The sequence below is a fragment of the Semicossyphus pulcher genome, unplaced genomic scaffold, assembly GCF_022749685.1.
Source record: "Semicossyphus pulcher isolate SPU_LCO1_2020_fin unplaced genomic scaffold, fSemPul1.0.p SCAF_13, whole genome shotgun sequence".
In the NCBI taxonomy this organism is placed as follows: domain Eukaryota; kingdom Metazoa; phylum Chordata; class Actinopteri; order Labriformes; family Labridae; genus Semicossyphus; species Semicossyphus pulcher.
This window is the reverse complement of record NW_027211637.1, coordinates 11,277,695-11,285,243: the sequence shown is the minus strand read 5'-3', so window position 1 is coordinate 11,285,243 and position 7,549 is coordinate 11,277,695.

The window sequence follows — 7,549 nt, the reverse complement described above, 5'->3', positions numbered from 1 at the left end:
CATGATTGTTTTGATTGGTCCATTTCGTCACTCTCTTGAAATCCCTCTTCAATATAAACATGGGTTATTTCTCACCTTAAAAAACAAACTGTGTATATGAATGAGTAAACACAACTGTGCATTACCTTTTGTCATGTCTCAAAATGTTAAAGACTTAATTCTTCGTTCACAGTGTTTGTGTCAATTTAATATTTTGCTGCTTCATCCTAATCTGTACACATTACACCTTATGCATATTTGTCCTTCTTGGACATGAGACACTGTGGGCCTTTCTCAAACTGGACCCTTCCCACTCAGCAGCGGAGTGAACTCCGTTTGATGTCACTCACAGCCTTGGTTAAGGTGAAGGGATTAAATACAGTGCTGAGCTTTGAGACGAACTCCCCTCACTATGGCAGGTCAGGAAATGGTTTCATAAATACCAGTGTAGCAAAGTCATTAAAATCCCTCCAAATCATGAGGAAAATAAATGTAATCTCCACCAGGAGTCTTCCTGGTGGCTTTTCTTATTTATAAATGTTTAAAAAAAAATGACCTGCTGAGTTAACGTAAATTATTTAATTAAAAAATTAAATTTTATTGCATAATTTGAAATTGAATTTACCAGTTTGAAACTGAATTCCAGTAAACTTGAAACTGAATGTACAATTCTGAAATAGAATTAAGATTAGCTGAAAATAAAAATTCCATATTCAGTTTTTGCAATTCATATTCAGTATTCACAATTCAACTTAAGTTCTTGAAATTCAATTTCATTTTTGTGAGACACACATCTGGCTGATGAGGAAGAGCAATTGTGTGCAAATTCACATCACTCCTTATTGGCCAATCAGCACCTTTGATTTTTTTTACCTTGTACCCTCACTACATAACTACATAATATTTATAATAATAATAATTGTTATTATTATTAGTTAACTTCAACGTTTTTCCAACTAAATTATTTAAATTATTTATTTGCCTAAATTAAAATACTGCTACTTTTCAATCTAAGAGTATCGTTGCAGTTACCTTAGTGTCAAATCAGCTTTGAACATGGGGCGTGGCTTATACCTGTCACAGGGGCGTGGCTTGGTTTGAAGGGGCGTGGCTTATACATGTCACGGGGCGGGGCATATACCTGTCACAGGGCGGAGCTTGGTATTCAGGGGCTTGGCTTAAACCTGTCACATGGGCATGGTTCAGTTTTCAGGGGCGTGGCTTAGCTCTGAATTATTATTGATTAAATAATTAAACATGTAGTAACAATGTTCATCATTAATTCATTTACACAAGGGATTTCTCCATTGGGGTTCAAACTCCGCTCTGCCAGCTTTCAGGCTGTTAGCCCTACACTAGCTCATAGCTATAACAATTTCTTCCCACAATGCCTTTTACCAATGTGTTTTACTAACAATATACTTTTGTTTGCAGCTGGCTTATTTGACAGCTGAATTTGCAGTTTAGCAATGTAACCTAAGGTATTTTCAGTACTACGAAGGTTTTGCTTTTTTTGAGGGGGGTACATCACCATAGTAACTTAACAACTTAACAATTTCCCCTAATAAGCTCCAGAGCAGGCTGTTCAAGATAAGATCAACCTGCATAAAAGTACCACCTACTGTCTGAAACAGTCTCTTTAAAAACAACACAGATAGAAGAAGAACACCCTGAGGGAAATTGTACCTGTCGCTTGAAGGGAGGCTTGAGGATTAAGGACAGGTACACTACAAATCTTACCAACCACTGGTTTCATTCTTTATTTCTTCATTATCATCATATTGTTGTTATTTAAATTCAGTCTAACTATTCTTATTTTATTTATTTTAAGTACGTTGCAGCTTTGTCAGATAAGGATCTATTGAATAAAAGAAGGCCATCATAGGGCATGGTCTGAGATAGCTGCCAATTTGGTGAAAAGCTCCTGCATTATGGAAACACTTAACTGATGTCTCTAACACCAAGGCGACTCTTATGCCCCATCTAGGGGTGGCCAAGGCATAAAATGAATCCCATTTCCCTCAAGTCCCAAGTAGCCACAGACACAAAGTTTAGCGTGTTAAAAATATAATGGATTTATTTTTAACGCCAAAAAAATAAATATATATATATTTATATATATAAGTTTAACATCAACAAAAGTGTTAAACTGAGCTTCAGGGTGACTCAAAATAACAAACAAACAGCTCTAACTCAGAAGGTAAAGGATCTGACCTAACAACTCAGAAAGAACAGAAATACAACCACTTACCTCCCTAACTAATATAAACAGGAGAAAACACCCATAAATAAATAAGATACACCCATAAATAAATAAGATTCACCCCTACATATTGCTATACTAAAGTAAACAGACGGAATCTCGAAACAAAGGAAAACGTGGCCGGTTGGAAGGACGCAGCCAACCAATTGCGGACGCTGATGAGATGTCAGCCAATCAGCTCGAGGGACCTGCGCACACCTTTTTACATACTCAATCATATACAAACACAGGCATACATAACTCAGTAATAAAAGAAAAACACATTACGACTATACAGTCGTAACAGCAACATTGAATACTGAATCTTGGTTCACCATCTTTAAAGAACAATGGTAAATTCACAATCTTCCATCGGCAGAGTCAGAACAGAATCTTTACCAGATATACTGTATGTCATGGCCAGTCAAAATGAGAACAAATTAGTCTTTTATTATATAATTTTTAATCATTGTATTCATTATAAATCACATATTTTCATTGACACTTAATTTGTTTCTGAACAGATTAGTTAATATAATTCCTTGAATTTGTCATATTTGCAGACAAGCTTAAGTAACCTCAGCACACTGGGCCCAGGTGAGCTGAGTTAGTGATCTGCAAAGACAAACCTCCAAGATGACAATAGAAAGCACTTGATGACACAGAGGCATCACAGTACACATTTGCAGAATGATAAAATACTATTATATTATTTAGAGAGACCCAACATGAATCAATTGAAGCAGTTCTTCGCAACATTTATTTATTTTAATTAATTAATTAAAAAAAATGTTTTAAATTTAATTATACATTGTTTTCATTATAAGTCGCATATACATCCATTGATACTTATTTTAATACATTAAAGCTTCATATAGTCCTTGAATTGTCAAATTGTAGACGTGAATATTATTTTATCCATTTTTAAATTATAACTAAATTTTCATTATTTCACTTATTTATTCATTTATTTATAAACGTGCACATCTGCTGAATAAGAGACAATAGTACCTTAAAATTAGATTCCTGAACCTGGAACCTATAGTTCGAGCTGGAACTGCAGTTCCCAGGGTCCCGTGGGTAGTGACGTCAGCAGGAAGCGGCGCAGCTTGAGCTGTTTATTTTGATTCTGATTTGTACAGGAAAGAGAGTTGTTTCGAGGGAATGTATTCTGGCCTTCATGACACTTAGTGCGGATTTCATCTCGAAGAAGCAGGACAGTGTAGTGGCTTCAGCTGAGGGACCAGGATCAGAAGGCATGTTCGCGGAACGGTACGCCTCCTCGTCGGCGTGCCAGATTAACTGGTGCTTGAATTGACTGGTGACGGTCACAGATGTGTGTGGGCGTGGCTTATGAGTCTGTTGTACACGAACAAGGAAATAAATGACTCTACTTCTTCGCTGCTGTATTTCATTAATCAATTCGTGTCTTTTGAGACATTATAAGACACACAGTTGGCTGGAACATTTATTTTTCTGTGGACAACATTACATGACAATAGTGGACTGTACACTCGCCACCGCTGATCACTACAAACGTGTCGTCTCTGCTTCTGTTTTCTTAAAATAACGTAATGCCACAGAAACATCGAGTAAATAGAGAGGATAGTCAAATAGATGAAAGCGTCACAATAACTCAAACTCCATACATCTAAAGCATGAGTCATCTGTGGTGTAAAAGAACACATTAACTGGTGAGCTGCATGACGACTTTTGGATTTTATGCTTGAAAGGGCTGACAAACTATCAGAGGCAAATGGCTCTAGATTGGTTATTTTCTTCCACCCATTGTACTGCTAACAATATTCCTAGTAATTCAGCTGTGTACACTGATCAGATATTCTCTTTTTCACTGCTACCTCACAGTGAGGGATGAAGAATGCAGCACCTGTATGCCCAGTCTCCGGTTCTTTTGAACCATCTGTAAATATGATTAACTTGTGTTTGTGCTGGCCAATATAGTTCTGTACTATTATCCATTTTGGTATCAGTTTAGGTTTGTCTTTTAATTTTCTCTGCAGACTTGTATCTATGGATGGCATAATGAATCTCCACGGAGGAATAGTTGATGATGGAACAGTGGGGCTTACTTTTAAATTACTTAGGCCGACATTCTGTGCCTTAGCGTTTCCTATCCATCCAAAACTGTACAATCTGGATTCATTATGCTCCCAACACTCCTGTAAAATGTCCTTTATTGGATCTGATCTGCCATTTTGCCTTTGCCATTGATTTTCCTAATCAATCCATACATCCGTGTAAGCTGTGTTTCTCTCCCAATTTTATTACAGTATTGTCTCCAGTATGTACGTTTTGCTGCTCTGATCGTTTTCCGAACTGTTGCTTGTGTTCTTTTGTAGTTTATCAATATATCCATTGTGTGGTGAGCTTTTAGCTGTCTAAATTTCTCCTTTTGATTACTTTACTGCAATCATGGTACACTCTTTATGTTTTCCTCATGCAAATTTTAGAATAGTTTCTTGTGCTGTCTGTATAATGGTTGTAACCGTCTTTTTATTCACTTTCTCATCTGTTATATTCTCTTCAATTAGCTCTGTACACCTAACTTTACACTTGGAATGCATCCCAGTCGGCTTTATCCAACTTCCACCTCATTCCAACTACAAAGAGTAAAGCAAAATGTCGACTGCTGTGGACAAGACATTAGACCAGCATGATTATGCTAATATAGCTAGCTCAGGCATGGACACTAACGCTAGCAGCGAGGGAAACAAACGGAGCCTTCAGACACCAACCAAAATTCCTGTGCCTAACAGAAGGAGAAAACTTCTCTTCTAACAATGCTGCGGGGAACAAGGTCTGAACAATATCTAACGCCGCCATTCTAGAAGCTGTGTATTATCTTACTTCCATGGTTGAAAGCTTTAACTCCCGGCTAAATGAGAACGCCCTGGCAATTGCCAACTTGGCAAAGAGCCTGGATTTCAACCTGCAAGAAACGAAGGACTGCAAAGGCAAAGTAAAAACTTTGGAAAAACAACTGTCTGGAGTCACGGTTGAAAATAAAGACTTAAAGGAGCGGGTACTGGAGAGTGAGAGATACAAACGGCACTGGAATCTCAAAATCCACGGTCTGAAAGATAAAGAAGGAGAGAATACCAGAGAGATGATAATCAAGATCCTGTCCAAAATCGCGCCACAGCAGACAGAGAAGGTGGAAGACATTGTCGATTCTGCACATCGCCTTGGAAGAAAAGTCAAAGGAAAAAAACAACAAATCATCGTGCAGTTCACCATGTGGTTTCATCGGGATGCAGTCCGGCGAGCCTCCAAGAATCACGCTGCGTGTAAGGATTATGGAATTCGCTTCACCGATGATCTGCTCAAAGCCAACAAGGAGGCGCGGGACGCAGTGCGGCCGAAGATAGATGTTTAATACTGTTTATATTCCACAAAGGATGAGCACTTTTTACAGTTTAATAAGAATGTTTTAAAGGGACACTGCCTTCTGTAAAACTACTCTAGTAAGAGACACTAGAGTCTACAAAGACTACAAGTTCAGTTTTCTTATTCACTTATTTGTTGTTGTTTATTATTTTCATGTCTTCTTTAACATGTCCATTATCATTTAACACTTTGCACACTAGAGGTCTACAAAACAAAGTTAAAAGAAAAACAGACTTTTTATTCTGTAAGGAACTGAAAGCCAATATAACATCTATCTATGTATGTATCTACAGGAAACCCATTCAAACTAAAATGATGTCAAATTCTGGTCCAACCAGTGGGGGGATAAAATCATATTTAGCCATGGCTCTTCACATTCAGGTGGAATTGCTGTTCTATTCAACAACTGCCCAGGAAAGGTCATATCTCACAAAACGGATGCAAATGGTCATTGGATAGTGATAGTCATGAATATAGAGGATCAATTTTTTATTCTTTGCAATCTTTATGGATACAATAATAGCTCCCAGAACAGGGATTTAATGTCAAATATCAGTGCTTTGATTGTTGAAATGAAAAGCGTTTATCCTACTGATAATATTATAGTTGGGGGAGACTTCAATATGACTCCAGATGAATGGAAAGACAGATGTCCATCAAGATTTGTCACACATCACTTTAACAACACCATAATGGAATTTTGTTGCACATTGAGTCTAAAAGATATATGGAGAGTCAAGAACCTTGAGGTGCTGCAATACTCCTGGTTTAAACCAGATGGAACATGTAAGTCTAGAATTGATTATTGGCTAATTTCACTTACCCTATCACAAAATGTCTCTAACATACATTTGGGCATTTCCCGTTTAACAGACCACAGTTTAATTCATTTGGAATTGAATCCAATTAATACACGCAGTAATAACAAGGGCTTTTGGAAATTTAACTCAAGTCTTTTAAATGATGAGTTTTTCGGTCAGAGCATCAGAGACATCAGAGGAGTCTCTAACTGACCCTGAAATTCAATCATATGTAAGAAAATGGGAATTCTTTAAATATAAAGTTAGATACTCTTCAATAACCTTTAGTAAAGAAAAAGCTCTTAATGCCAGAAAAGAAGAAAAAGACATAATTAATGAGTTAAACATATACTGTAACAAAAGTAATCCCACAGAGAAAGATAAACAGAAAATGTTGGAACTTCATAACAAACTTGATGCCATCTTTGTTCACAAGGCTAAGGGTGCTTATGTTCGTTCAAAGGCTAAATGGATAGAAGAAGACGAACGTAATACATACTTTTGCAAACTAGAGAAAAAACATCAAGAGAAAAATGCCATTAAATTGTTGATTATTGATAATGAGGAATGCTGTGATCCCAAAATAGTGTCTAATGAAGTCTTTTCTTTTTTCAATAATTTGTACAAGAAATCATACTCTGGAATGACTGTTTAACCTTTCTTGAACTGATTAAGGATAAGATATCCACAATAAACGAAGTTTTAAAAAATATATGTGATGCAGAAATAACGCTTGATGAATTGGATAATGCACTCAATCATTTACATTTAGACAAATCCCACAGCTCAGATGGTCTGACAGCAAATTTCTGCCAGCATTTTTGGAGTGAAATAAGGGAATTTCTGTATAGGGTGTTGATCGAGGCTCTTGATAAACAGAATCTTCCAACAAGTATGAAGCAAGGGATCATAGTGTTAATTCCAAAACCAGGTAAAAGTCCCAAGATCATTGACAATCTAAGACCTATCACATTGTTAAACATGGACTATAAGTTATTAGCACATACATACACATTGTGTTAAAAAAAAAGGGATATCTCAAGTAGTCAGTGAAACACAGTCATGTTTCTTAAATGGTAGATCTATTTACAATAATATTCGTCTTATTCTGGATATACTA